The sequence below is a fragment of the Sinocyclocheilus rhinocerous genome, unplaced genomic scaffold (genome assembly GCF_001515625.1).
Source record: "Sinocyclocheilus rhinocerous isolate Xijiao unplaced genomic scaffold, SAMN03320098_v1.1 scaffold1580, whole genome shotgun sequence".
In the NCBI taxonomy this organism is placed as follows: Eukaryota; Metazoa; Chordata; class Actinopteri; order Cypriniformes; family Cyprinidae; genus Sinocyclocheilus; species Sinocyclocheilus rhinocerous.
Genome location: NW_015633551.1, coordinates 3,660 through 12,736, shown reverse-complemented (window position 1 = coordinate 12,736; position 9,077 = coordinate 3,660). Strand labels below are relative to the sequence as shown.

The following is a 9,077-nucleotide window of genomic DNA, read 5'->3' as shown; positions in this document are numbered from 1 at the left end:
CTCATACCTTTTGTTTTTTTTATATTTTTTTATTTTTTTTTGGTTTTTTTTTTTTTTTTCATTTAAATGTTTTAGTTTTGAAATCTTGTTGTATGCATTTGTCATTTTTATTTAATTTCTTTTATTTTCTTAAATATGTGTGTATATATAGATAGTATTTATAGAATTTTAGCTTTTAGTTTTAATTACTTTTTCTTATTTGTAAGTCGCTTTGGATAAAAACGTCTGCTAAATGACTAAAAGTAAAGTAAAGTAAAGTAAAAGTACTCTAGCAACCGCATAGCAACACCCTAACAACCTCAAACAACACCTTAGCAACCGCCCCGGATACCCTAGCAACCGCATAGCAACACCCTAGCATCCATCCCGGGTACCCTAGCAACCACATAGCAACACCCTAGCAACTGCTCTGGGTACCTAGCAACCGCATAGCAATACCTTAGCAACCGCCCCGGGTACCCTAGCAAACGTATAGCAACACCTTAGCCACCGCCCCGGGAACCCTAGAAACTGCATAACAACACCTTAGCAACCGCTCTGGGTAGCAACAGCCTAGCAACCACCCCAGTACCTTAGCAACCGCATAGCAACACTTTGGCCACCGCCCCGGGAACCCTAGCAACTGCATAGCAACACCTTAGCAACCGCTCTGGGTAGCAACAGCGTAGCAACCACCCCAGTACATTAGCAACCGCATAGCAACACCTTAGCAACCGCCCATGGTACCCAAGCAACCACATTGCAAAACCCTAACAACTGCCCTAGGTACCCTAGCAACCATATAGCAACTCCCTAGCAACTAACCCGGCTACCCTAGCGATCGCATAGCAACCACATCTGGTACCCTAGCAACCGCAAAGCAAAACCCTAGCAACCACCCCGAAAACCTTAGAAACCGCATAGCAGCACCCTAGCAACCATCCCGGGAAACCTAGCAACCGCTCTAGTAACCACCCCAAGTACCCTAGCAACCGCATACCAACACCCCAGCAACCACCCAAAGTAACTTAGCAACCGCCCGGGAACCCTACCAACTGCATAGCAACACCTTAGCAACCATCCCGTGTATGCTAGCAACCACATAGCAAACCCTAGCAACCACCCTGAATACATTAACTACCGTAAAGCAACACCTTAGCAACCACCCCTGCTACCTTAACAACCGCATAGCAACAACCTAGCAACAAACTAGCAACCACCCTGAATACTTTTGCAACTGCATAGCAACGCCTTAGCAACCATCCTGGGTACCCTAGCAACCGCATAGCAACACCTTAGCAACCACCCCGGGTATCCTAGCAACCGCATAGCAACACCCTAGCAACCGCATAGAAACACCTTAGCAACCACTCCGGGTACCCTAGCAACCGCGGTTGTTAGGGTACCAGGGGTTGTTGCTAAGGTGTAGCAATAATGTTGCTAGGGTGTTGCAATGTGGTGGCTTAGGTACTCATGGTGGTTTCTAGGGTGCTGATATGTGGTTGCTAGGGTACCCGGGATGGTTGCTAGGCTGTTGATATGCGGTTGCTAAGGTATTCGGGTGGTTGCAAATGAGTTGCTATGCGGTTGCTAGGGTACCCGGGGCTGTTGCTTAGTTGTTCCTATGCGGTTGCTAAGGTATTCGGGTGGTTGCTAAGGTACTTGGGGTGGTTGCTACGGTGTTGCTATGTGGTTGCTAGGGTACTTGGGGTGGTTACTAGAGCGTTTGCTAGGTTATCCGGGATGGTTGCAAGGATGTTGATATGCGTTTACTAGGGTACCCGGGGTGGTTGCTAAGGTGTTGCTATGCGGTTGATAGGGTACCCGGGTTAGTTGCTAGGGTGTTGCTATATGGTTGCTAGGGTACATAGGGCAGTTGTTAGTTTGTTGCTATGTGGTTGCTAGCATACCCGGGATGGTTGCTAAGGTTTTGCTATGCGGTTGCTAGGGTATTTAGGGTGGTTACTAAGGTGTTGCAATGCAGTTGCTAGGGTGTTGCTTTGTGGTTGCTAGGGTATCCGGGGCAGTTGCTAAGGTGTTGTTTGAGGTTGCTAGGGTGCTGCTATGCGGTTGGTAGAGAACCCGGGATGGTTGCTAGGGTGTTGCTATACGGTTGCTAAGGTACCCTAGGCGGTTGCTAAAGGGTTGCTATGCGATTGCTAGGGTTTCCGGAGCGGTTGCTAAGGTGTTGCTATGCGTTTGCTACAGTACCCGAGGTTGCTTGTGTGTTGCTTTGCGGTTGCTAAGGTACTCGGGGTGGTTGCTACGGTGTAGCTATTCGGTTGCTAGGGTACTTGGGGTGGTTACTAGAGCGTTTGCTAGGTTACCCGGGATGGTTGCTAGTGTGTTGCTATGCGGCTGCTAGGGTACCCGGGGTGGCTGCTAAGGTTTCATATGCGGTTGCTAGGGTACCCGGGTTAGTTGCTAGGGTGTTGCTATGTGGTTACTAGGGTACCTGTGATAGTTGCTAAGGTGTTGCTATTCAGTTGCTAGGGTGTTGCATAGCGGTGGCTAAGGTACTCGGGGTGGATGCTAGGGTGTTGCTATGCGGTTGCTAGGGTACACGGTGTTGTTGCTAAGGTGCTGATATGCGGTTGCTAAGGTACTCGGGGTGGTTGCTAGGGTGTTGCTATGCGGCTGCTAGGGTACCCGGGGTGGTTGCTAAGGTTTCATATGCGGTTGCTAGGGTACCCGGGTTAGTTGCTAGGGTGTTGCTATGTGGTTACTAGGGTACCTGTGATAGTTGCTAAGGTGTTGCTATTCAGTTGCTAGGGTGTTGCATAGCGGTGGCTAAGGTACCGGGGTTAGTTGCTAGGGTGTTACTATATGGTTGCTAGGGTACCAGGGCAGTTGCTATGGTACCCGTGTTAGTTGCTAAGGTGTTTCTATGCGGTTGCTAGGATACCCGGAGTGTTTGCTAAGCTGTTGCTATGCGGTTGCTAAGGTATTCGGGTTGTTGCTATGGTGTTGCTATGCGGTTGCTAGGTACCCAGAGCAGTTGCTAGAGTGTTGCTATGCGGTTGCTAGGGTACCCAGGATTGTTGATAGGGTATTGCTAGTCGGTTGCTAGGGTACCCAGGGCGTTTGCTAAAGTGTTGCTATGCGGTTGCTAAGGTACTCGGGGTGGTTGCTAGGGTGTTTCTATGCGGTTGCTATGGTACCTGGGGTGGTTGCTAAGCTGTTGCTATGCTGTAGCTAGGGAACCCGGTGTGGTTGCTAAAGTGTTGCTTTTCAGTTGCTAGGGTGTTGCATAGCGGTGGCTAAGGTACTCGGGGTGGTTGCTAGGGTGTTGCTATACGGTTGCTAGGGTACCCGAGGTTGTTGCTAAGGTTTTGCTATGCGGTTGCTAAGGTAATCAGGGTGGTTGCTAGGGTGTTGATATGCATTTGCAAGGGGACCCGGGGCAGTTGCTAAGATGTTGATATGCGGTTGCTAGGGTACCCTGGGCGGTTGCTAAGGTGTTGCTATGCAGTTTCTAAGGTACTGGGTTGGTTGCAAGGGTGTTGCTATGTGGTTGCTAGGGTTCCCGGGCGGTTGCTAAGGTGTTGCTATGCGGTTGCTAAAGTACTCTGGGTGCTCGCAATGATGTTGCTATGCTGTTGCTAGTGTACTTGGGGCTGTTACTAGGGCGGTTGCTAGGTTACTCGGGTTAGTTGCTAGGTTGTTGCTATATAGTTGCTAGGTTGGTGCTATGTGGTTGCTAGGGTACCCGGGATGGTTGCTAATGAGTTGCAATGCGGTTGCTAGGGTACCCGGGGCGGTTGTTAAGGTGTTGCTATGCGGTTGCTAAGGTATTCGGGTGGTTGCTAAGGTACTCGGGGTGGTTGCTAGGGTGTTGCTATACAGTTGCTAGGGTACCCGGGGCGGTTGCTAAGGTTTTGCTATGTGGTTACAAAGGTAATCAGGGTGGTTGCTAGGGTGTTGATATGCATTTGCAAGGGGACCAGGGGCAGTTGCTAAGATGTTGATATGCGGTTGCTAGGGTACCCCGGGCGGTTGCTAAGGTGTTGCTATGCAGTTTCTAAGGTACTGGGTTGGTTGCAAGGGTGTTGCTATATGGTTGCTAGGGTTCCCGGGGCGGTTGCTAAGGTGTTGCTATGCGGTTGCTAAAGTACTCTGGGTGCTCGCTATGATGTTGCTATGCTGTTGCTAGGGTACTTGGGGTTGTTACTAGGGCGGTTGCTAGGTTACTCGTGTTAGTTGCTAGGTTGTTGCTATATGGTTGCTAGGATACCTAGGGCAGTTGCTAGGTTGGTGCTATGTGGTTGCTAGGGTACCCGGGATGGTTGCTAATGAGTTGCAATGCGGTAGCTAGGGTAACCGGGGCGGTTGCTAAGGTGTTGCAATGCGGTTGCTAAGGTATTCAGGTGGTTGCTAAGGTACTCGGGGTGGTTGCTAGGGTGTTGCTATGTGGTTGCTATGGTACCCGGGATGGTTGCTATGGTGTTGCTATGCGGTTGCTTGTGTACTGGTGTGGTTGCTAAGGTGTTGCTATGCGGTTGCTAGGGTACTTGGTGTGGTCTCTAGAGAGTTTGCTAGGTTTCCAGGGATGATAGCTAAGTTGTTGCTATGCGTTTGCTAGTGTACCCACGGTGGTTGCTAAGGTGTTGCTATTCGGATGCTAGGGTACCCGGGTTAGTTGCTAGGGTGTTGCTAGGGTACCTAGGGCAGTTACTATGGTGTTGCAATGTGGTTGCTAGGGTATTCGGTGTGGTTACTATGGTCTTGCTATGTGGTTTCTAGGGTACCCGGGGTGGTTGCTAAGGTGTTGCTATGCAGTTGCTAGGGTACCCGGGATGGATGCTAGGGAGTGGCCATTTGGTTGCTATACGTTTGCTAAGGTGCTCGGGGTGGTTGCTATGTGGTTGCTAGGGTAACCGGGGTGGTTGTTAGGTTGTTACTATATGTTTGCTAGGGAACCCGGTGCGGTTGCTATGGTATTGCTATGCGGTTGTTAGGGTACCCGGAGTGGTTGCTATGGTGTTGCTATGCAGTTGCTAAGGTACTCGGGGTGGTTGTTATGCGGTTGCTAGGGTACCCGGGGAAGTTGCTAATGTGTTGCAATGCAGTTGCTGGGGTTCCCGGGATGGTTGTTAGGGTGTTGCTATTCGGTTGCTAGGGTACTCAGGGCGGTTGATAAAGTGTTGCTATGCTGTTGCTACGGTGTTGCTATGTGGTTGCTAAGGTACTCGGAGAAGTTGCTAAGGTGTAGCTATGCAGTTGCTGGGGTTCCCGGGATGGTTGTTAGGGTGTTGCTATGCGGTTGCTAAGGTACTTGGGGTGGTTACTAGAGCATTTGCTAGGTTATCCAGGATGGTTGCTAGGTTGTTGCTATGTGGTTGCTAGGGTACCCGTATGGTTGCTAAGGTGTTGCTATGTGCTTGCTAGGGTACCCGGGGCGGTTGCTAAGCTGTTGCTATGCAGTTGCTAAAGTATTCGGGAGGTTGCTATGGTGTTGCTATGCGGTTGTTAGGGTACCCGTGGCGGTTGCTAAGGTGTTGCTATGCGGTTGCTATGGTACCCGGGGCGGATGCTAAGGTGTTGCTATGCGGTTGCTAAGGTACTCGTTGTTGTTGCTAGAGTGTTGCTATTCGGTTGCTAGGGTACTCAGGGCGGTTGATAAAGTGTTGCTATGCTGTTGCAAGGGTGTAGCTATGCGGTAGCTAAGGTACTCGGGTTGGTTGTTAGGGTGTTGCTATGCGGTTGCTAGCGTACCTGGGGTGGTTGCAAAGGTGTTGCTAAAAAACCTAGCAACTGCCCTAGGTTCCCTAGCAACCAAATAGCAAAACCATAGCAACCACCCCGGGTACCCTAGCAACCGCATAACAACCACCACGAGTGCCTTAGCAACCAAATAGCAACACCCTAGCAACCATCTCTGGTACCCAAGCAACTGCATAGAAACACATTAGCAACCACCCTAGAACCCTAAATACCCTAGCAACCGCATAGCAACAACGAAGCAACCACCCTGTGTATCCTAGCAACCGCATAGCAACACCCTAGCAGCCATCCCGTGTAACGTAGCAAACGCTCTAGTAACCACCCCAAGTACCCTAGCAACCGCATAGCAACACCCTAGCAACCACCCCAAGTACCTTAGCAACCGCGTAGCAACACCCTAGCAACCTCGGGTAGCGTAGTAACCGCATAGCAGCACCTTAGCAACCGTCCCGGGTACCCTAGCAACCACATAGCAACACCCTAGCAACACCTTGCTAGCAACACCTTAGCAATCACTCCGGGTACCATAGCAACCGCATAGCAACACCCTAGCAACCACCCCAGTACACTAGCAACCGCATAGCAACACATTAGCAACCATTCCAGGTAAACTAGCAACCACAAAGCAATACCCTAGCGATACCTTGAAGGACCTATCTGAGAGGTAAGACTCAAACCACTAGCAACTGCCCTAGGTGCCCTAGCAACCATATATCAACATACGAGCAACTAACCCGGGTACCCTAGCAACCGCATAGCAACACCATTGCAACCACCCCGAATACCTTAGCAACCACCCCGGGTACCCTAGCAACCACATAGCAACATCCTAGCAACTGCATAGCAACACCTTAGCAACCTCTCCGGGTACCCTAGCAACCGCATAGCAACACTTTAGCAACCGCCCCGGGTACCTTAGCAACCGAATAGCAACACCCTAGCAACCATCCCGGGTACTCTAGCAATCGCATAGCAACACCCTAGCAACCTCAAACAACACCTTAGCAACCGCCCCGGACACTCTAGAAACCACAAAGCAACACACTAGCATCTGCATAGCAACACTTTAGCAACCACTCCGGGTACCCTAGCAACCGCATAGCAACACCCGACCTACCACCCCAGTACCTTAGCAACCACATAGCAACACCCTAGCAACCACCACAGTACCCTAGCAAACGCATAGCAACACCCTAGCAACCATCCCGGATAACCTAGCAAACGCTCTAGTAACCACCCCAAGTACCCTAGCAACCGCAAAGCAACACCCTAGCAACGACCACGAGTACCTTAGCAAACGCAAAGCAACATCTTAGCCATCGCCCCGGGTACCCTAGCAACCGCATAGCAAAACCTTAGCAACCGCCCCGGGTACCCTAGCAACCGCATAGCAACACCATAGCAACCACCTGAATAACTTAGCAACCGCATAGCAACAGCTTAGCAACTACCCCGGGTACCCTAGCAATCACATAGCAACACCTTAGCAACCATCCCGGGTACCCTAGCAACCGCATAGCAACACCCAAGCAACCATCCCGAATAACCTAGCAAACGCTCTAGTAACCACCCCAAGTACCCTAGCAACCGCATAGCAAAACCATAGCAACCACCAGAATAACTTAGCAACCGCATAGCAACAGCTTAGCAACTGCCCCGGGTACCGTAGCAACCACATAGCAACACCTTAGCAACCATCGCCGGTACCCTAGCAACCACATATCAGTAACACTATGTCAGAGCAACTAAGGAAATGAAGAGAATGCAAGCCCACATATGCTGAAAACCTTCTTTCTCTGTTAGAGAAAGTCGGATTATGCAATATTAAGATTAAAGCTTGCCCACATGAAAGATGTTTATTAAGATTAATGTATGCAAACATGAAAGAAGTTTTTACCATATGAAAAGAAATGTTATTTGCAATGCAGAAAAGACAGATTTTAATGTGTTAGGAGTTTTATGCTCATGAAGTTATGTTAGAGCTTCTAAGCAAAGTGAAATGTAATGTTTTTTGCAATGCAGAAACCCAGATTTTAAACTGTTAGGAGTTTAATGCTCATGAAGGTATCTTAGAGCTTCTAAGCACAAGATGCTTAGTTTAGAGATTCTGTGAACAGTAACACTATGTTAGAGCAACTAAGGAAATGAAGAGAATGCAAGCCCACATATGCTGAAAACCTTCTTTCTCTGTTAGAGAAAGTCGGTTTATGCAATGTTAAGATTAAAGCTTGCCCACATGAACTGTTGCTAACATGTGAAATGAAATGTTATTTGAAATGCAAAAAAAAGACAGATTTTAATGTGTTAGGAGCTTTAGAACTCATATGAAATTAGTTTTATGCTCATGAAGTTATGTTAGCGCTTCTAAGCACAAGATGCTTAGTTTAGAGTTTCTGTGAACAGTAACACTATGTTAGAGCAACTAAGGAAATGAAGAGAATGCAATTCCACATATGCTGAAAAACTTCTTTCTCTGTTAGAGAAAGTTGGTTTATGCAATGTTAAGACTAAAGTGTTTTATGCTCATGAAGTTATGTTAGAGCTTCTAAGCACAAGATGCTTAGTTTAGTGTTTCTGTGAACAGTAACACTATGTTAGAGCAACTAAGCAAATGAAGAGAATGCAAGCCCCTATATGCTGAAAAACTTCTTTGTTAGAGTAAGTTGGTTTATGCAATGTTAGGACTAAAGATTGCAATATGAAAAGAAATGTTATTTGCAATGCAGAAAAGACAGATTTTAATGTGTTAGGAGTTTTATGCTCATGAAGTTATGCACAAGATGCTCAGTTTAGTTTCTGTGAACAGTAACACTATGTTAGAGCAACTAAGGCAATGAAGAGAATGCAAGCCCACATATGCTGAAAACCTTCTTTCTCTGTTAGAGAAAGTCGGTTTATGCAATGTTAAGATTAAAGCTTGCCCACATGAAAGATGTTTCTACCATATGAAATGAAATTTTATTTGCAATGCAGAAAAGACAGATTTTAATGTGTTAGGAGTTTTATGCTCATGAAGTTATGTTAGAGCTTCTAAGCAAAGTGAAAGGAAATGGTTTTTGGAATGCAGAAAAACAGATTTTAGGCTGTTAGGAGTTTAATGCTCATGAAGTTATCTTAGAGCTTCTAAGCACAAGATGCTTAGTTTAGAGCTTCTGTGAACAGTAAGGCTATGATAGAGCAACTAAGCAAATGAAGTGAGTGCAACCCACATATGCTGAAAACCTTCTTTTTCTGTTAGAGAAAGTTGGTTTACGCAATGTTAAGATTAAAGCTTGCCCACATGAAAGATGTTTCTAACACGTGAAATGAAATGTTATTTGAAATGCAAATAAAAGACAGATTTTAATGTGTTAGGATTTTTACGCTCATGAAGT

At 47.5% G+C, this 9,077-nt stretch overlaps 1 long non-coding RNA gene across 1 annotated transcript in view; it reads left to right on the top strand.

Moving 5' to 3' along the window:
* Positions 1 to 1,653, top strand: part of LOC107744589 (uncharacterized) — a 10,271-nt gene extending 8,618 nt beyond the window's left edge. Inside the window, exon 3 of the long non-coding RNA XR_001640495.1 lies at positions 1,638 to 1,653. This is a non-coding gene — a long non-coding RNA (uncharacterized LOC107744589). The remainder of the gene's footprint in view (positions 1 to 1,637) is intronic.
* The last annotated feature ends 7,424 nt before the right edge of the window (positions 1,654 to 9,077 follow it).